This window comes from Macrobrachium nipponense, chromosome 20 (assembly GCF_015104395.2).
Source record: "Macrobrachium nipponense isolate FS-2020 chromosome 20, ASM1510439v2, whole genome shotgun sequence".
NCBI classification, from domain to species: Eukaryota; Metazoa; Arthropoda; class Malacostraca; order Decapoda; family Palaemonidae; genus Macrobrachium; species Macrobrachium nipponense.
Window position 1 is genome coordinate 71280210 of NC_061089.1, and position 22500 is coordinate 71302709.

At 36.5% G+C, this 22500-nt stretch overlaps 1 long non-coding RNA gene across 1 annotated transcript in view; it reads right to left on the reverse strand.

The window, feature by feature from the left end:
- Window positions 1-8909: 8909 nt before the first annotated feature.
- The window catches only part of LOC135221302 (uncharacterized), a 356859-nt gene continuing 343268 nt past the window's right edge, over window positions 8910-22500 (reverse strand). The window contains exon 4 of the long non-coding RNA XR_010315900.1: window positions 8910-10191. This is a non-coding gene — a long non-coding RNA (uncharacterized LOC135221302). The remainder of the gene's footprint in view (window positions 10192-22500) is intronic.

Consider the following 22500-nt stretch of genomic DNA (forward strand, 5'->3'; position numbering starts at 1 on the left):
AAATTTACTTTTGCGAATAGTTTCATATTATTATTGGGTTTCATTGAAAATAATGGCTATTTCAGCCGCGTCCGCGGCCCACCAAACATTCGGCCACGGCACGTTGGTGGCCCGTTTTATATCGTTGCCAGACGCACGTTCGTGGATAACTTTAACCTTAAATAAAATAAAAACTACTGATGCTGAAGGGTTGCAATTTGGCATGTTTGATGATTGTAGGGTGGATGATCAACATACCAATTTGCAGCCCTCTAGCCTCAGTAGTGTGGACGGACAGACAAAGCCTTCTCAATAGTTTCCTTTTACGGAAAACTAAAAATCCATAGATAAATCATTATCATTTTCCAGAAGCTGAAACCTTATTCATCTGCAACGACCCAACAGAGAACACTGACTTGAAATTCAAGCTTCCAAAGAACACAGTGTTCATTTGAAAATGCTTCGGCGAAGCCTCATATTTCCATTGTCATGTAGTAGTACATTTCACCTTTCTGGATTCCGAGCAAGGCTTCATATTTCTCACTGGACTGTTATCAGAAACTAAGCGAAACAATAGAGCGAACTTCAACTTCAGCCTTGAAATTCAAACATATATACGAACTATATTTCATTTGTTTAGAAGTTGAGATTTCTCAAGTGTTCGGACGGATGGCAATGGGGTCGTTGTTTATTTTTTTTAATTATAAATCGATACATTTAACATAAGACTTCTTCTTGTGGATAAGATAAATACTAAAAAAAAATGGCAACAGACATTTTAAGATATATTCTATTTTTTCTCAGTTGAAATTTTGCATCCTACGGATGTGACAATGGCTTCTTCTTGGGGATAAGACCTATATATCAAAATTTAAAAATTAGCAACAGACTTCTTAAAACTTCAACATATACAAAATATATTTAATCTTTTCTTGAGTTCAAACTTCTCATTGAACGGATGTGACAATAAGTTGGTCTTTTAGTTATAAATCTAAACATTAATAATAAGCCTCCCTATGTGGATAAAATCTATTATGAATAAATGAAAAAAATAACTCCTGATATATACCGAAAGAAAAACATTAATGCAGACCATCAACTTTTTTTGGACACAGCCTACGGCAATATTTCACACTCTTTTTACCACCACTGTCAAAATTTGCACAGGGCTAATACTGTGTACTACTGATGAAACAACGGCGAAGGTCTGTTTACCATAGTTATCAAGCCTGGCGGAATATCGAATGTTAGAGGATTTATTATTTGAGTACTTTGTTTATCGAATTAATTGGGAAAAATGTTTTCCAAGGCTATAGAAGAGAAATCATTGCTTTAGATTAGACTTTACAGTCTCATTATGAGTAAAAATTACATCAAAGGAAAATTGTATATATATATATATATAATATATATATATATATATATATATATATAAACAAATATATATATAGATATATATATTAGGATATATATATATAATTGAAAAATTCTAAAACCGACTTAACGTACTAATGTAGAAAAACATCATTACTTTAAACCATGACAGTCTCTTAACTGTTAATAAAAAGTAACAAAATCAATTTTGATTTTATGTCTGACTTCGTAAAACGAACATTTTTACATTTTTATCTATTTACTTATTAATTCGTTAATTTATATTTTATACTTTTATTAAGTGATCTCTTCTTCTCTGTATCTTCCCATTACCGTTATAGTTACTTCTTTGTAAAGGATACCATATCCTTTGGGAACTTAAGTTCAAGTAAAGGCCCTATGGGCTTGTTCCATTTTAATATGGGTTCGTCTACTGAATAATAATAATAATAATAATAATAATAATAATAATAATAATAATAATAATATATGGACTCCTAAGGAGGCAGGATGCAACCCGGAACCCCACACTATATAAATACCACCCAGTCGAATTGGAGGTCTGTGATAGAGCAAAAAAAAAAAAAAAAAAAAAAAAAAAAAAACCCCCCCCAATGATAATAACTAATAAGAATGATAATAATGGAGAAACAAATCCACCGATATGTAAATGTACATATATTTGAATGTAAAAACTTTAAGGATAGCTTTCGGGAATATGTTCGGTTCCCCTCATCCGAACAGATTCCCGAAAGCTATCCTTAAAGTTTTAAATTTAAATATATGTACATTTACATACTGTGGATTTGTTTCTCCATTTGAAGACTCGTGCTACTATGAGGATTTTTTTAATAATAATAATAATACTAAGAAATAAGCAATAGGAATATACGGCGCAAACAAAACAATCACTAATAATTGTATAAAAGGACATAGGTTTTGTTCTGTACAGGTATGCAGGCAAAATAAAAGATATATAACTTGAATGTCTAACCTTACATAGACACGAAACTGTACATCTACCCTACGACAGTAATGGCTAACAGAACATTTCTCTGCTGTATCTGTAACTTCAAGCGCCTCCACTTTTTTTTCCCCGCCTGTCAATTAAAACCTGTTAACACGAATTGCTGTCAGGTCTTTCCGGCACAGCACTCAGGAAGCTTTTCCATCTGACCATCAAAAAAAAAAAAAAAAAAAAAAAAAAAATCGCCCCCCCCCCACCCCCCGTTTCATTTCAAAAGAGGGAGTCATCAGTCGACAATTGATGTCATCTATATTTTTATTTTATTTTACCAATTAATGCTTATATTAAAATTTTATATTTCTACTGACCAAGAACTTCGAAGGATTATTATATTCTAAGACCTGAAGCCTGCTTAGACTACAACAACTGAAGGAACACAGATTGTATGAAAAATTGCTAAAAAAAAATCTACGAAAACTAGCTAAGTATTGTATTACACTTGTGTCAATGACGTAACTCAACGTTTACATCACGAAATCAATATTTGCTACAAAATTTTTATTGTATAAAAAATGTGTTACTTTTCCTCTAAGAAGAATAAATATAATACTTTCAACTCGAAAATTTCACGTAGTTCCTAAACCAGTGGTTCCTAAGCTTTTTGTAATCGTTGCCCAATTTACATAGAGGATATTTGTTTATGGCCCACCGCCAAGCATAACCCATTTATGTATAAAACCCATCGTTTTATACATACATATCCTAAGATTATGGGCGCCTGCCTTTTGCTATAAAGCCCTCAGCTTTGGAACCACTGTCCTACCCAGTTTTGGAACATTCATAAACGCTTCATATTCAGTTAATTGAATTGAAACACAGAGTTCAGGCCAAAGGCCTATGTGGTCATTCAGCGCTTGAACGGAAATTGCGAGTAAAAAGGATCTGGAAGGTGTAACAGGAGGAAAAATCTCACAATTACACTATGAATCCACTGTTAGGAGAGGGTGGGAAAGTTAAGATGGAAGAATGCGAATATGAAAGAAGGTCCAGTAAAAAGAGCGAAAGGGGTTGCCGCTAGGGGGCCGAAGCGACGATGCAAAGAACCTTATATAATGCATACAGTGCGCCGCATGAGATACGGTGACGGTACCACCTCCCTACGGGGCATATTCAGTTTAATTGAAAGAAAATTAACGTCCTAAAACTCTACGCAGTTCCAACATACTTATTCACACACGCGATTATATTACATAATTAAATAATTCACGTATAAACTAACATGGTAAGGAATATCAAGAGCAAATGACTAAACATTTCTACGGAAACTGAAAGGTGGAAAGGTTGGATGGGGTACCACTTGACAGTGCCATTATTGAGTGATTATGGCTACTAAAACTGACGTCACGTCATCTACAGAGGTTTAGTGCTTCGAACTCCGTTTTGTGCCAAGGAAAAAAGAAAATAAATTGCTACGTGGCCGCATAGGGTCCAGAAGAAGAAGAAAAACAAACAGAGAGCGTTTAAATAAAGCCTGAATCTGTGCCTGGCTGGGCTTGGATGATCTGGGAACTGGAATGGAGGTTCCCCAAGGTGATTTACATGAAAATGTAAGTCACAGGGAATGAGATGGTATCGCAGAGTGAATGAGGATGGAAAGTGTCTTGCTGAAATGTGTTCAGAAGGGTCCTGACTGTTAGAAATATATAGTTTCCTTAAGATGAATTCAGTGAGTACATTTGGGAAAGAGAAAATGACGATAAAAAATGCATAAGATTATGTATTAGTACAGAGTAACGGGAAAGCAAACTGATAGATGTAATGACGAGATAAGTGGTTGGATGTATGTAGATTCATTATTCTGTTGAAGCTTAAAAATTAAACTAGCTAGAAGTTACGGGAGGTTAGGATACGATGAACATGCGGTTCTATATTTATTGACAAGTGAATTTGATAAGTGACAAGAGTATACAAGGAATTAATGGCAAGATAAAAGAGTAAATGAAGAGTATGCAAAATTATGGGTATTAGAAGACAGGAAGGGGAAATAAAAATATTAATTGGTGGAGAAGTAAATGAGGTGTTAACTGTTTCAATGCAATTAATGAAAATGAACATGATGAATATAAGCATGAAGTTTGAGAAGAACAATAAGTTGTTTCACAAGGATGTTAATGCAGCGTGAAATGGTAATGAGGTAATGGATCCAAGAATAATAAATGATGCAATGGAAAATACAATACTAAATCGGCTGAGTGTTTTGAAGAGTAGCCTACTGTGGAAGATCAAACGGAGGCAGAGCTGACTGATGCAGGAATGAAAGGGGTTATTGCAATTTTGGGAATAATTCTGGAATTGACTGATCGTGATAAGAAAGGGGATGACAGCCAGAGTTAGAATAGAAGCAACGACTGTTGAGCTAACTCTCTCTTATGGTAGAGAAGTGTGTACGTTCTGGTTAAAAGTATGTCCAGTATGATCCTTAAAAACACGAATTACCGCAATTATCACAACTATATGATCCAAAGTTAGAGTGGCCACATCGACTGTTGAACCAGTTCTCTCTTATGGCAGAGAAGTGTGTAGGTTCTGGTTGATTAAAAGTATGTCCAGTATGATCCTTAAAATGACTAGTTATCACAATTATCACAACTAAATGATCCAAAGTTAGCATGGATGCAACGACTGTTTAACCAACTCTCTCTTATGGTAGAGAAGTGTGTACGTTCTGGTTAATTAAAAGTATGTCCAGTATGATCCTTAAAACGACGAATTGCTACAATTATCACAACTAAATGATCCACCACGGCCATGCGCAGCTAATGATTATAATACCTATCATTTCAGCAAGTATATAGAGTAGAACGAGCGATCCAATTGTGATGAAAATTGCAGCGCATCGCCGAGGGAACGCCATCAATCAAGACGGAATCTCGGAAGGATGAAAAAGTTCGTTCTGGAAAACTTGCAGAATTCCGCATCTTCGTTTTGCAAACTTTTCTTTTCAGTGGGTAAATTTCACAGCACATAAAATTCTTATTTACTTACGAGGATCAATCAGCACTTTGATTTTTTTTTACTTTTTTGTTTATACGCGCGCTAGTTTATAAAATTATGTTGAAGTTATTAAGTTAATTAATATTCTCCTGTGGAAATTTGTATATATGTATGCAGAGTTAGTTATCTGCAGATTACCTTCAGAAAAAAAAAAAAAATTAAATCAATGGATATGTATTGTAGTTTACGTATATAGTATATATATATATATATATATATATATATATATATATATATATATTGTAGTTTACGTGTATATTACATATATATATTATATATATCATCTGATTATATATATATATGTATATATATATATCAAACTGAGTGTTTTTTCAACATTGAACAGCAACAAGAACAAATTTTGATGCACGTAACATTTTATGTCGAAAGATTTATACTGTAAATATCCTGTTGCATACCGTTACAGAATCCTGCAATGGGGTACTGTTGAAATGCTGCGGAATTCCATTGAAAAAATGTGGCTGCAATGGAATTCTCGCATACCTCTACAGAATTTTATTGAACGCTAAATAACAACACAGATCTGTACTTTACTCTTTAACCACGTAGAATCTTGGTACAATAATCAAGTTTAGGAGAATGATTTTACTAATAATAATGTGTCTTTATGCTGATATTTTATGTAACTAATGATTTTTATCTATAATACTTTTAATGGATATTTAGATATAAATCTGTTTATATTACTTTAATCAGCAGAGGTTAAATTGTAAACATTTTATGTATATTTTAATCCATGCATATTGTAATAATACCCATTGTAATATTGTGGAATAAAGGTATCATTATTATTATTATTATTATTATTATTATTATTATTATTATTATTATTATTATTATTATTATTATTATTATTATTATTATTATTATTATTATTATTATTATTATTTATTATTACATACTTTGGAAACGAAAACGTCTAAAAATTCAGCTATAAACATAATTCATCCTACATCAGGAAGAATTTCGATATATTTCCATTAAAGATTTCATCGTACATCCGTGTATGTAGATATTTACTATATAGACATTTACAATTGACTGCTTCAAGGAACACAAGTATAAAGAACCTCCGTTTTTTTATTTCTCATCTTCATAAAAACATACAAATCACTATGGCAGCAAAGAAAACTCCTCCTCAAAAGCTAATATGAAATGAATCAAATTTTGCAATTTGGTATTTTATAATATAAAATAACAAGCTGCCTCACGATATGACACTGTCAGTCAATGCGTAGAGATGCATAAATTAATTTCGGTATAAGATATAAATCTACCTTGAAGAGTTTAGTAGATGGAAATTAAAATATTCTACGCACTACGACTGAGAACTCGACAGTTTCGTGAAACTTCTACGCAAGTAATTGGTTAAGAAAAATAACATACAATTTAGAGAAAAGTATCTAGTTAAGAAAAAGTAACACATACAATTTAGAGGATAGGTATATCAAGGGGCAAGCTATATATATCTTGATGACAATTTTAGCAATGAGAGAGAGAGAGAGAGAGAGAGAGAGAGAGAGACCGTGGCCAGGTATGTTGAGAGAGCGAGAATGAATAGTGGCAAAGAGATGCAAGATATGGAGAGAGAGAGAGAGAGAGAGAGAGACTCCAAATCACATATAAAAAAGAAAAAAAAACACAAGAAACACAAAACAGAGAACTGAAAATGAGATAAATGGAAAAATCCTGCAGCGTCACTTCATTCAAAATCCCTTATCAAAGTCCAGTTCAATAACAGAGATAGGGCGAGACTAAATTAGGTGACTACCGACTGCCTCCTTCAAAGTAACTCGGGTGGAACCAGAATTACCTGGGCTATCTTGTGACGTAATTAAATGCCTCATCACCTGGCTGTGAGGTGTTGGGGGGGGGGGGGTAAGGTTGGGTGAGGGGAGTGGAAACTGGATCGCATATCAGCTTTACAATCTCACTATGAAAATTTAAAAGCTAATGAATGAAAACTCCCTGAAAGAAGTTTAAATTCACTCAGCATGAAAAAAAAAAAAGCTGAAAGTAAACTTTTGCGAAAAGTTTTCAAAATGATTAAGGAACTTGACGCTCACTTTAAAAAAAAATTGCTTTTTAATTCTTAGATGCATTAAGCGTTATTTATTTTCCTTGAAGGATAGACCTGCTTTACGCAGTGGAAAGGCAGAATGGACACCGAAGGATATATCTACTTTACGGAAAAAGCAAAGAAATAAAAGCATATAAAGACCTCTAATTAGTTTCGCTCTTCAAATGCTTCTAGCGTCGCTTGACATTACATTATACACTTATTAAAAAATATATAAATACGTTCTATTCCATTTCACATTATTTTTTTTACCAATTAAATATATATCTGTTTAATTCTACAATACGTTTAACTATTATGAAGATCAATATTAGATACCCTTTTACATTATTCTAAAATCGTTATAAATATACATTTTTTATACTTATTACAAATATAAGTTCACTTCGTTAGAGTACAAAGTTTTTTTTTCTTTATTTTTTGCACTAGAATCATAACATTAAAGCTTAACGGAGCAATGAATTACCGAGACATCAAGCATTTTTGTAACATTTCTATTCAAAATAATCAAAAGCACTAATAATAACTGGGTCTAGTTTTCTATTATATTAAATACAAAAAAAAAATCATGACGGTAAAATCACCGCCTCATTAGAGTATTTCAACATAAAAGCAAAACTACTATCACGAGGACGATAGGTATTGTAACTGTATTAGAATACAAACCGCTTTTGGATACAGCAGAATTTAGAATCAAATCATGATACTTTTGTACGTTTATTTCATTTATCAATTCACGACCCGAGGCAATTTTTATTATTTTTTTTTTTTTTTTAATTTTGAGTTCCCACGTGTTTGTAGCTTAGTTTTACATTTTCAGAAACATTAAATAACAATATATCATTCAACTGGTAAAAGCACTGGTATCGTGAGTTCATTGTTTCAGAAACACATCTAAAAAAAAGTCTAAACAAATACATCGCTCATTAGGAGAGCACCTTGCATCACTCGGTCATATATACACGAATATTACGAGGCAGCGTGCTCGATAAATCAAATGCGTTGTGAAGAACCCGTAGACTTTTGAGAATTCGCGTCCCTTTAAATACGCTTCCAGCTACATGACAGTTAACATTTGACCGAAATATTTCTTTGTAATTTGCGTAAATAAAAATATTTATTTATCCGTAAACTGGGTATGAATTTCCTTCGGTATGTGAAAAGTAAAAAATAGAAAGTGGGTAGGATTTGCCTCTGATACGGGCAAAAGAAATAATGTAAAAATAAATTTTTTTGGTAACAACACCAACTGAAATGTTACTTTTATTCAAATCGAAAGGAATAGAAGAATGCCTTCACTTACCGAGCCATAGGGCCGAGGAGCGTCCCACCAGGGCCACTATGAGAAAGAAGAAGAGCACAGACGGGGCACGTACTAGTTCCATCTTGCCCACCTGTTGCTCCAAGCAATGTTATGTTTGGGTGGGTGGTGGGTGTGTGAGGAGGAGGAGAGGAGGAGGAGGAGGAGGAGGGCAGCAACACGCTCTGGAGTGGGCAAAATTTGACAGGGGTGGGATGCAGTTCTCCCACTACTGCAGAAGATGAACGAGTCTTCTTAGCTAAGGAAGGAGACGGTGGCACTTGCTTCCAATGTTCAGTTTATTTTCTTGTTATGTTCCAAATTTCGTGGAATTTCAATGTCACTAAGTACAAATCTACTACTTTTACACAAAAGGTTTGAACTCTATGAACGCTTAAACTTAATCCTTTATTTTTCAAAGTTTATTTGGTTTCGTTTCAATAAAATGCCAAATGCAAATTCATATATTTTTTTTTTCAATGTTTTCTCATCTTACATTATAAAACTGTCACTAGATGTATCATTTATCAATAACTTTTCTATGTCCGTTTACACATTTTTATAACAAATCGTCTGAAACAATTGACCAATCCTCCGTTTTAATTTTTTCCAATATCACTCTATTTTACAGAAGTCCCGTTAACGCTCTCGAAAAACGCACTCAAGTCAATATCGCCTTTGCAACATACTATTATCTCTACCGTCATCCACATGTTGGCGTCATCACAAAACTCTGTCACGCACGATTAACGAAAATAAAATAATAAAAAAAAAACCACTTCATCAAAAAAGTAAAATAAAATTCCGGTAGAAACTTCGCAATATAAAAATAACGAAGTTCCTTAAGTTCTAAATTCTCGAATGAAAATGTAAATAAAAATGAGAGACTTCAGTTGTTGAAAATGCGATTATTTAACGACACAATTTTCAGTGTTGTAAACTGAGTAGGAAGCTGTAGTAGGACCACAATGGTTTTGATGCTGCTGTACTACAGCAGTGCAGAGCTTGAGCAGAGCAGAGTCTCAACAGCCAGACAGCGAGCGAACGAGGGGTCGATGCTGTGGCGCGAGCGACTCCCACGGCGGCCGCTCTTCGTGTGAGCCAGGCAGAGAGAGAGAACACCCAACAACGTCCGTAGACTCCGGGAGCCTGCGATCTAGTGCACTCACTCACTCTTCTTCTTCGCGCGGCGCACGAGGCTCTATGGACTTTGCCTTACACCAAATGCCACAAGTCTCTCTCTCTCATCTCTCTCTCTCTCTCTCATCCGACGGCTTCTCTTTTCCACCCTCTGCCTCCGCTCCTCCTCCTCCTCCTCCTCTTCTTCTTCAGTGACCCTTTCCGTTTACCTTCCGAGCAGCAGCAGCAACAGCAGCTCCTCCACACGCGACTTTACTTTTTCCTGTCAGGCTTGTTCTGTGAATAAAAGAGAGAGGAGTAGGATGTTACTGCCTGGAAACAGATCAGATTACTGAACAAAATATATATATTTTGTATATCATTTACTCGATTCATTCAAAATTCGCACAGTAAGTAACTTTCCAAGGGAGTGTTATCTCCAACATGGGCCTAGTACAAAGGCGGTCTTTGCCTTTGAACAAATATTATTCTCTCTTCTTCAATGTTTCTCCGTTCATTCTTTCTGTTCTCTGACGGGAAACAAGTAATACTATTGAAATACTGTTTTTTTTTATTATTCACTTCATTCATTTAAAACTTTGGAAGTCACTTGCGAACGAATATCAACTATGACATAGGCCTACCACAAAAACAGGCTCTGAAAAAAAAAAACTCTTCATTATTCCTCCGTTCATTATTTCCCTTTCTTTGCCTTGAAATTGATTTTTGTTATTTATTTTATTCGTTTAAACCTTTCACAATCTCCATTCAAAGGTATATTAGCTTCAACATAGGCCTAACACAAAAACAAGCTTTTGAAAATTGCTTTCTCCTCGTTATTCCTCCACTCATTTTTTCCCTCTCTTTCTCTCCTCCTCGCACGCAAAACACGAGGGAATCTACAGCATATGAGTGTGAATAAATGCATATTAATGCGCGTATGCAAATAAAGTGAAAAACACATTTACATGTTACACCCCCCTAAGGCAAATGATTTATCATGCAGTGGAGGAATTGCCACACTCCAACAGATTCTCCCAGCAACGCTGATGGCTAAGTTGCCAGCAGGTAAACAGGAAACATATACGATAGAAATAAAGGCGGGGAAGCCCCAAGCATTACGGATAAAAGTTTTTTTTTTTCTGCCTCCAATGCGAGAGAAAAGGATTTCCAAAACGGCCTCTAACGGCCTGAATTTCAGGTGCGGACGTCGGCAGGGCGTGAGAAGGGAGCGGGGAAATGGAAAATGATGAGACTACCTAAGATCCAGCGCTGTTTAAAATCCGCCCATGCGAATTATAAAGCCATTCAGATAGGTCAGTAGGATTAGTACCAGCGCGAACCAATATCCATTATAAAAGGGTATTAGTTCCACTTTTTTTCGTGTGTGCGTGTGTGGAAAATGCATTTTCATTTTCTTTTTCATTTCCCGAAAGCAATACGATCGAAGTATGATCCCCAAAAGCCAAACCCCGGTTGCTAGCATTTGTAATGATGCCATAGAGCCATATACCTGTCCAAAAGCAAAGGCTGCGTCGATTACGCCGGCTATAAAAGCAATATACGTGTGAGCTAACTATCCGTTCGCCAATCCCAATGCACATCCAGGCTAAGCCGTCCCAATTAAGAGGACAGATCCCTTAAAACCCCTAGTAACGACTATTAGACGCAGCCCGGAGCCATAATGCTGTAATCTGATAGCCGGGCATTTTATAAATCTCCAGCGTCGTAACTCGCGGCCATTCGGGTGTCTCTCGTATAGGCCGAAGTACCTGATATTAAACGAGGAGACAGTATGAATGAGGATATAATCACAGGAGACGGTTCGACGCCAGGTTATAATCGTGGGCGTCTTTGAGGGCGAGAAATGAACGGGTGATATGATATACTGTTACGATTACACATGGTACGCTCATTGGTCTAATGGTGTATCGAGATGATTAGGCAGTGTATGACCATTGGTCTAGGTCGCTCTATCACTATTCAGCTCCATTATCTCGAGGGAAAAATACAGGAACAAAGAACAGCAATGGAGAGAGAGAGAGAGAGAGAGAGAGAGAGAGAGAGAGAGAGAGAGAGAGAGAGAGCTTCATAATCTAAATGGAAATATACGGACAAAGAACAGCAGCAATACGGGGAAATCGGGTGGCATAAAGAGAGAGAGAGAGAGAGAGAGAGAGAGAGAGAGAGAGAGAGAGAGCAAAGCTGCACCAAAACGAATAAATAATGAAAAAAGACCGAGAAAAGACTGAGAAAACAGAACAAGTCGCAGGCAACGATATGGAAAGCCGAATGGATTTTGAGCTTGAGCCTTGAGCATGATAAAAGACAGTATTTAGACCGAGCGGGAAAGGCGAAGCGATGCAGGTATCGGAAGGAAGGACCCGACTCTCTCTCTCTCTCTCTCTCTCTCTCTCTCTCTCTCTCTCTCTCTCGGCCGGACAGGGAATCCGCGGTCTAGAAGGAAAGAGAAGCTCTGAAGAATTATACGCGAAATAAATTGAAAGGGTTTTGGCTCTAAGGCTGAGTTGGTCCGGTGGTGAGAGATCTTGCATGGCGATCATCACACACACGCGCTTCTCATGTAATAATAGCTTATGTTTTTCTCTTTTCAAGGGAATATATTGCTATCTATCAGATATTTTCTATACTGTAATAATATACACCGCATAAGTTTAGGAAAGCACATTATATATATATATATATATATATATATATATATATATATATATATATATTATATTATATATCGATGAAAAATCAGATAATTGATTTGGTAATAACGATTAAAATGAAACAAATTAATAATAATTACCAGTATCCTGACAACGGGAAAATTACAACCCTGTAAAACTGACGCGGAAAAATTACATCTAAAAATACGAGGAATACATTGGAGCTTATACGATTGTGTGTATATTTATATAATTATATGTGTTTGTGTTTGTATAATGTGTGTATGTATACACAAAGAAAGCAAGAGTTAACATACGTACTTCATGCATGCACTGATAAAAGAATAGAAACAAGGAGACCTACTTCCAGCAGATAAGGCTCTGTTGGCCTAAATGGCAACAAGCCAAGAACTGGATTGTCGATGCAGATGGACTGATGCCAAACTAGGAATGACATACGTTCCTCATAGCACGGCCTGACCCAAAATGAAATCTACATTCAAAGCAGAGGTTTATATATATACATATATATACATATGACTGGTAAAAATGTTCTGTCACAACAGAATTCCATCTACTAATAAAAGGAACCCATAAAAACGCCAAAATACAGAAAGTAAGTACTACTATATTTCAGAGACTGCTGCTTCTTTCTCTCTTCAGGTATAGGTAATAAAGAGAGAGAGACATCAGTCTCTGAAATATGGTACTTAGTTTCTATATTTTGACGTTTTTATGGGCTCCTTTTATTATATATATATATATAATATATATATATATATATATATTTTATATATAGAGAGAGAGAGAGAGAGAGCTCGCAAACACTGACATCAGACAAACACGGAACCCGGGGAGCGAAGGCGCGCGCCAATTCCTGCCTACATCATCCTGATCTAGTCAGGACCCGTCAATCTGAAGTTACTTCGGCCAAAATGACTTGTTCCCCGACGGAGCCACCGAAATGGCTTTATTGGCTGAAATATGTATGATTCCGAGAGTTCGTCGTGGGAGCGGGGGGAAGATGGTTCTTGAGAGAGAGAGAGAGAGAGAGAGAGAGAGAGAGGGAGGTTGTCTTTCTCCATAGCCCTGAATTGAATAAAATAAAGATAGTAAAAAGAGTACGACAATGAAGAGAGGAGAGAGAGAGAGAGAGAGAGAGAGAGAGAGAGAGAGAGAGAGAGACCTTACCTTACAGACCTTACAGTTCGTTCGGGTTGCCCCAGGTCCCTCAGTGTGAGGCACCTCTAATGTCTACCAGAGAGTTGCTAGTACATCTTCCGGTATATTTTGCATCTTCCCAATCTTGGATGGTCTGGGATGCAGTTTAGATATTTGTCGAGCTTATTCTTAAACACATCTACGCTCACTCCTGATATATTCCTCAGATGAGCTGGGCAACGCATTGAAATAGACGCTGCATTATCGATGCTGGTGCGTAGTGGATTAATGTCCTGTGTGCTTTCCTTATTTTTCCTGGTATTGTTTTGGGCTATTAATCTACCTCTGCTTGCTCTTTCTGATATTTTTTAGTTCCATGATATTTTCTGTTATTCCTTCTATCTGTTTCCATGCCTGAATTATCATGTAGCGTTCTCTTCTCCTTTCTAGACTATATAATTTTAATGATTGTAGTCTTTCCCAGTAGTCAAGGTCCTTAACTTCTTCTATTCTAGCTGTAAAGGACCTTTGTACACTCTCTATTTGTGCAATATCCTTTTGATAGTGTGGGTACCATATCATATTGCAATATTCAAGTGGACTACGAACATATGTTTTATAAAGCATAATCATGTGTTCAGCTTTTCTTGTTTTGTTTTGAAGTGCCGTAACACATTCCCATTTTTGCTTTACATTTTGCCAAAAGAATTGCTATTTGATCATTGCATAACATGTTCCTATTCATCATCACACCAAGGTCTTTAACTGCTTCCTTATTTGTGATTGTCTCATTATTAGGTCCCCTATATGCATATAGCTTTCCTTCTCTGTCTCCATAATTTATTGATTCAAATTTATCAGTTAAATACCATCCTATTTTCCTCTGCCCAATCATATACTTTGTTAAGGTCTCTTTGTAGAGCGTTCCTATCTTCATCACAAGTAATTTCTCTACTTATTCTTGTGTCATCAGCGAAAACTACTCACTACGAATCATTAACATTACTGTCTATGTCTTCAATCATAATAACAAACAGTATTGCAGCTAACACCGTACCTTGTGGCACACCGGATATTACCTTGGTTTCATCCGATTTCTCATCGTTTGCATAACTATCTGTTTTTCTGTTGTGTAAAAATTCTTTTAACCATCTTCCTATTTTATCTACGATATTGTGTTTTCTAATTTTCTTTGCTAATATATTATGGTCTACTTTGTCAAAAGCTTTTGCAAAGTCTAGATAAACCACATCTGTTTCATTTCCGCTTTTCATATTTTTGAATATGTTCTCACGGTGGACTAACAGTTGGGTTTGTGTACTTTTTCCGGGCGGGGGGTACGAAACCGTGTTGTCCTATATTAAACAAATTATTTTTTATTAAATGTTTCATAATATTTTTCTTCATTACCCTTAACCCTTTCATACACTTTCATAATATGTGATGTTAGACTCACAGGCCTATAATTACTTGCCTCAAGTCTTGATCCACTTTTGAAAGTAGGGGTGATATATGCTAATTTGTGCTCATCATAAATCTTGCCTGTATCTACACTTTGTCTTAATAATATTGCAAGTGGCTTTGCGATAGAATGAACTACTTTCTTTTAACAAAATAGCAGGGATTCCATCAGGCCCTGCAGCAGCTCCATTTTTAATTTCATTAATTGCCTGCACAATATCAGCTTCATTAATTTCTATGTCAGCTAGATATTCACTATTTTCGTCCCTTACTTCTATATCATTATCTTCATTATCTATTCTAGGTAATTCTCTCTTATATCGTTCTGCCAGTATGTTGCAATTTCCTTTTTTTCATTCGTTAATCTCCCTTCAATTCTCAGAGGCCTATTTCTATTCTTCTTTTTATTCATCTTCTTCGCATATGAGTATAATAGTTTGGGGTTTTGCTTGATATTTAATAGGGTTTTTTCTTCCAACCCTTCCCGTTTTCATTTTCTTTTGATGTATAATCTTTTGTTCTGCATTTTCTATCTTACTTTTCAGTTCTATAACTTTCCATGCATTTTTTCTTTTGCAAGACCTTTTTTCCACTTTCTGATTTTCTGGAACAAGATCCTTCTGTCTCTTGGTATGCATGAATGATGTTTACTTCTCTTCTTCGGTATATATTTATCCATCCACTATTTTCTCTAATATTTTATATAATATCTCCGTATTTACCCTTATGTCATCGCTTACGAAAATGTTATCCCAATCTTTGTTTTATTCTTCATTTATTTCTGACCATTTTATATTTTTACTGTAGAAGTTGTATTTTCCATATCCTTCCCACTTTTTTCATTTCTTGCTTATCTCTGTTTCACTTGCTTTGGAATGAACTGTTAATTCTATGACATTATGGTCTGAAATACTCGCATTATAAACTATTATTTCTTTAACATAATTCACCTCGTTCACAAATACTAGGTCTAAAGTATTTTCCTTTCTTGTTGGCAGGTGATTTATTTGTTGAATGTTGTATTCTAGTAGCATATCTAATAGCTTTTCGAATTGCCTCTTATCTTCTGCATACTATTACTCTCTTTTTTATATGTATAAGTACATCCACAATCTCCTATTCGTTCTTTCCATTCTACGAAAGGAAAGTTGAAGTCACCAGATAGGAGAATAGTCCTGTCCTTGTGATTTCTACATATATCATCCAATTTTTCAATTATTAAGTCAAACTCTTTAGTATTAGGAGGTCTATATATTACTATGTTCATTAATTTTTCAGATTCAAATTCTACCGCTATTAGTTTACATTCTGAGTTACTATAAATTTCTCATATATTTTTCCTTGTTTTTTGTCTTTCCCATATATTGCGGTTCCCCCTTGATTCCTATTTTTTCTTATCTGATCTATAAGTTTGGAACCCTTTTATTTGATCATCTTCTTCCCAGTCTCTGGAAATACCAGGTTTCACTTATATTCATTATATCTATTTTCTTTTCAATTTGGGTTAGTTCTTCTAAGTACTCTATTTTTCTTTTTGAGAGAGAGAGAGAGAGAATAAGGGATGGATGGCAATAGGAGTGGTTTGGAAGTGGTGGCAAGACTGATAGGATGACAGTGGGAAGGGAATGGCTTAATAAGAGAGAGAGAGAGAGAGAGAGAGAGAGAGAGAGAGGAGATCGAGAGACGAGAGAGAGAGAGAGAGAGGCGGTGGAGGGTGATAAGAAATTTAAAAGATAGGAAGCTTTATGAGAGATTTGGAATATACGAGACAAACGAATAAATAAAACGTTAAAGCACAGTAGATAATTATAATAAGTGATTCGCGTATTCATGCTAAAGATAATATTAGATTAAATTAATAGAAATTAATAAAATGTAGAACTATATTTTCAGGAGAATGAGAGACCCCCCCCCCCCACAATTGTAGTTTGTAGGATTATTCCCCGAGTAAGCGATAAAAGTAATTCGTATAATGTCTACATAGGCGTATTATTCAGTACCACGAATTAAGATCGATTAAATGTATTTTTCCAGGAGACTGAGAACCTTCCCACCCACACAAGAAAAAAATAAATAAATAAAACTCGAATCTCCAAAACAAACACGAAGACTGAGAAACAGCGTCTCGAAACAGTACTAAAACGTCTTATGGTCACTAAACCAGCGAATTCCAAGAGTTTTAAGACTTACTTTCAGCTCCAGGCTTCTAGCTCCTTGCTCGCCAGCGACGTCGACGAAGGAAGGATGGAAGGCTGCTCCATAGGACTCCATAGGACTCCATACGGAGGCGCAATCCGTTCAGCGAACGCCTCTCTGGAGGGCCCTTGAATAATTCATCCGGGACACCCAGGTAAACACTGTTATAAGGCGGGCATACCCGGGGTATACAGCCGCCTAGCCGCCTATTTGTTGCTCTAATGCCCCTCTCTGATTGCATTACCTGGACCCCGACAAACGGACCCGACACCTTGACAATTACGGGCAATCCCGGGGTCCTAATGACACCATTCGGGATTAAAATCATGTCGTAAACTGGGGCCAATTACTGGTGATGGTCTCTCGCTAAAGATGATGTATTTGGCCGCGACTGCACTGTAAGCCTTCTTCGTTCGAGATGGAGAGCTCTCTCTCTCTCTCTCTCTCTCTCTCTCTCTCTTTCTCTCTCCGCTTTCGAGGCGAAAGAAAGGCGACTAACCAGAAACTCGTTGGCTACATCTAGACGCACGTAATGTATATTGCTTTCCTCCATAACTTAAGGGAGCAGACAGATAGACGCAGGAACTTTAGTCCTACCGGAGACGAGGTTTTTAAGAGAATGTTTGACCCTGCCGATGATGATGTTTAACTTTCTGGAATAAACATGAGAATCAATAAATCTAAGTCTAGTTATATATAGTTTCTTTCCTAATGATGTCGAGATCTAGTTTTCTAAGCGGATTTTTCTTTTACAGTTTAAGACAAACGTTAAATGTATATGCCGTGAAAGCGAGTTTCTGAATTTTGAATCTAGTCACCTAATTCGGTACCAAAGAGCCACCATAGGGGGCAAAAATGATGTCTAAGCGATCTTTATTCTTTGACATCAGCTAGAGAAGTCTGGTGACTTAAATTTTCAATTAACAGAGAAAGGGGGAGATATTGTTTGTTATAATGAAATTTTCTGAATGAACAACTAAGAAAAGGGTGTATGCAATGTAGTCCAAGCGAGATAATATGATAAATATACAGAGATAATGAGAATTTCACAGTCTTTTGTTTTATGTCTCTACGTTCATCCATCTATAGGTCTAAGAGCTCTGGTACTAAATATGGTAGATCTATATTACTATTCCGCGGCGGCCTAGACTATGGCAGTTGCGATGTTTCTATGCAGTTTTTCCTCCTGATCAAGAATTTTAAGTAATTTCTATTCGGACGACTGTAATTAACCCCAAGGTCCCAGTACTAAACACGGCGAAATACATTGGACGCCCCAATCCCTAGTGGATGTCGTATCCGCGGTTACGTTCCTTGCAGTCCGTGCGAAATTATCATTTAGAATTACCCTAAATATATCTAGTATGAAAAAAAATACCCGTAAATGTCTCATTATCTCTGTACAATTCTCAAATTACCCCAACTTTACTTCATTCAAAATTTTCATTATTAAACATCATCTTCGTGTAGAGGTCTTCCTGGGTATTACGGAGAAAAATACTGGCTTGTTAGGACTAACAATATGGCATTATTTCGGCAAATTTCTCATATGATCTCACCTTTGCTGCATTATATATACCCTTTCCTATAATTACCAGTAAAAACATTTCATTATTAAACAATGTTTACGCGCGGAGATCTTTTTAAATTAAACCACTGGCTAGTCAGTACTAAAACCCGCTCGCGTGATACAGCATTTTTTATTAGTCCCATAATCCACGCCTTAGTTCATCCTGAAGAAAACGAGCGAAACCTCCTCATAGAAAATGGGAGCTATCGGGGGGGTTAATGGAGTTGGATGAGTTTGTTATCTGTGACAAGGCAAAAAAACACTTCAGGGTAAATTAGTCTCACTTAAAACTCTCAAGAGGGGTAATTAGGGCTTCAAAATCCCGCTTTGATAAACATGTTGCTAGACGCGTTACAAGTTGATAAAGGAGAGCGGTGATAACTTTTAAACTGAATACGGTAATTGACTAACGTTAGATAACTGGAATAACATTAAGCTGTTATGGATGACGACGTCGAGTACATGAACAAGAGAACTTTGCACAGGAGGCCGGTACTGCGTCTAAGAAGGAACTATAAACAGCAGTGTCAAGTACATATACTATAATATATATATATATATTATATATATATATATATAATATATATATATATAATATATAATAATAATAAAATAAAAACTTAGTGCGTGTCTTTAGAACATACATGAATCTACTCTCATGTACTTACATAAATGGATTGAAAACAGAGAGAGAAAAACTATTCTGCCAAATTAATGTGTATAATTGCAGCATAATAAACCTCCCCCCCCTCCCCCCACCACCGCAAAAAAAGAGAGAAATAAACAAGAAACAAAAGAGTAGCGACAACAGACCACCACCGCGAGTCTATGCATCTATCTACGAGTCCATCGCTAGCTAGTCGTATTTTTCTTTTTCGCGCCGGCGCGAACTGGATTATTTTCCATCTGGAGTCATTTGCATTTTAAAATGGATAATATCACTTGTCGCATTCAAGTTGTCGTTACAAACAGAGGAGGAGGAGGAGGAGGGGGAGGAGGAGGAAGGAGCGCGGAGGAGGCGGAGGAGGAGGAGGAGGAGAGAAGGAAGACGAGAGGAGAGAAGAAGACGAGGAGGAAGAGGAGAGGAGGAGGAGGAGAAGGAAGGACGCAAGGGCAAGGAGGAGGAGGAGGAGGAAGCGGAGGAGGAGGAGGAGGAGGAGGAGAGGAGGAGGAGGAGGAGTTAGGAGGAAGAGGAAGACGAGGAGGAGGTGGAGGACGACATCTCTTGCCGGCCATCAAGGGAATTGAACTGCATCGTGTCCCGGCAGTGAAAATAAACGATGGGGGGGGGGGGGGGCGGGGGGGGGGGGGGAGGGGGGGGGGGCAAAACATATCTGAATAAACAAATTAAAACGGCACCCGGGAGGGCGTACAAACATTGCAGGCATGCATGAGAAGAGGAGATTATTATTATTATTATTATTATTATTATTATTATTATTATTATTATTATTATTACGCTGTAAATATACTCCTCTTTAACGAAGTACGACCACTGATCAGTTTTTGCTTGCATCAATAATAAATAATAATAATAATAATAATAATAATAATAATATATAAAAAAAAAAAAAAATAAAAAAAAAAAAAAAATAAAAAAAAAAAAAAAAAAAAAAAAAAAAAAAAATCAATCAACACCACTCGAATTCACCTTTTCCATTGCATTATTATACGCCCATTGCTGGCCTATGTAAATTCCATGTGTCTATCTCGACCTTTTTTTGTTTAAAATAAGTGTACGTGTACTTATACACAATCTAAAGCAAATAACTTTATATAAACATTACATCTGTGCTGCTTTATGCCCTAGAGCCTAGACTATCGTGAGAAAACCTTACAGGGATCCGTTAGCAATCATACCAATATTTATTCGAGTAACTTAGTAAAATGCTAAGGAAGAAAAAAAAATAGAAGCAGTGGAAACTGTCATAAGAAGATTAAAAGTGCACACGTACATTGAAACAGTACACTCAATCTGGTACTATAGTGACTCACTCAAGTGATGTGATCACTGATTGCCTCGAAATTCGACCCCGCGTCACATCAGCTTTCCCTATAGGCTGACTTTGACCTAATGCCTATCATTTCTGTCTTAGAGGGATACAAGCGATATACGAGAAGACTCATATTCAGAAGGTCGAGGTATGGTCGAGTATGACAACAGATTTCTCGTGTTACTCAGGGAGATCAAAAAGCTGTTCCTTTTCCCAAAAGTTTGGTTGTCATATTATACATGGCACGGATACTGTGGCTACTTCCAGACTACTGAGTTTAGACGAGTTGTCTTTATTGTCTTATCACTTTATTTATTTATTTCTATTTATTACTTATTGGGGGGTTGAATGTTTTTGCGTTTGTGCTTCTGTGTTTCCAAGCTTGTGTGTGGCTCCTAAGATGAATCTAATCTAAAATAACTAATTCATATTCTAACATTACGTGTTATGTGAATTTTGACACCATTTCAAATCTATAGCTGATCGATTAAGTTACAAAAAATCAGAGAAGTTACTTAGTAAAACAACTTCTTGCCTTTTATTTCACTGCAGGAGAGAGAGAGAGAGAGAGAGAGAGAGAGAGAGAGAGAGAGAGAGAGCCACGATGAAGAAGTGTGCAATAAAATTCCTTCATAAGCGGCATTAAACGACTTGATACACCTTCTCATTCCACCCCAGTCAGCGACTTTTGGGGAGATGATCGCCCCCCCCCAAACCCTCCTCCTCGCCCAGCGCTAATCCGCTTTGCGCTTCTGGTGATGTCAAGGCAAAACAGAAAAAAAAATAAAAAAAAGGATGGATTAAAAAAAAAAAAAAAAAAAAAAAAAAAACAAAAAAAAAAAAAAAAAAATCCCACCGGCCTCCCTTAAGATACATTTTTAAAGCGGAGTTTGTTTTTTGAAGGTTCGAAATTAGAAAGAGAGACTCTTGACGCTTCCACCCGAAAGTTTCATTAGGAGAGGAGGAGTGCCACTCTCTCTCTCTCTCTCTCTCTCTCTCTCTCTCTCTCGCTTTTTCCCTTCCTCTTTCTCTCTCTCTCTCTCTTCCTTCTCTCTCTATATATATCTTTCGCTCACTCTCTCTCGCTTTTCTCCTTTCATCCTTTTTTACCTCTTTTCTTTCTCTTCTTCCTTCCTCTATAATATCTTTCGCTCACTGTCCTTCTCTCCGCCCTCCTCATCCTGTATCTTTTGCTCTCTCTCTCTCTCTCTACTTCCTTCCCTCATTCTCTCACTCTACAGTCCACCTCCTCCTCCTCCTCCCCCTCTTCCTCCTCTCTCTCTCTCTCTCGCCCACTTCTTCCTCCTCTGTTTCTGTCTGTTCCTCTCTCCTTGTCCACTTTCTTCAACTTCTATCCTTCGCTTTCTTTTTTTTTCTCTCTCTCTCGCTTGATACAGTGACGTCATGAGGCTGGGTAGCCGAATGGCACTAGATAGTTTTCTGGGATCTTTGCTATCTTCATGAATTATTTCCTTAGCAAAAGGTCTTTTTCTCTGTTGGAGGAGATCAAGAAATGAATCTTAATAAATCTTATATAATACATATAAAT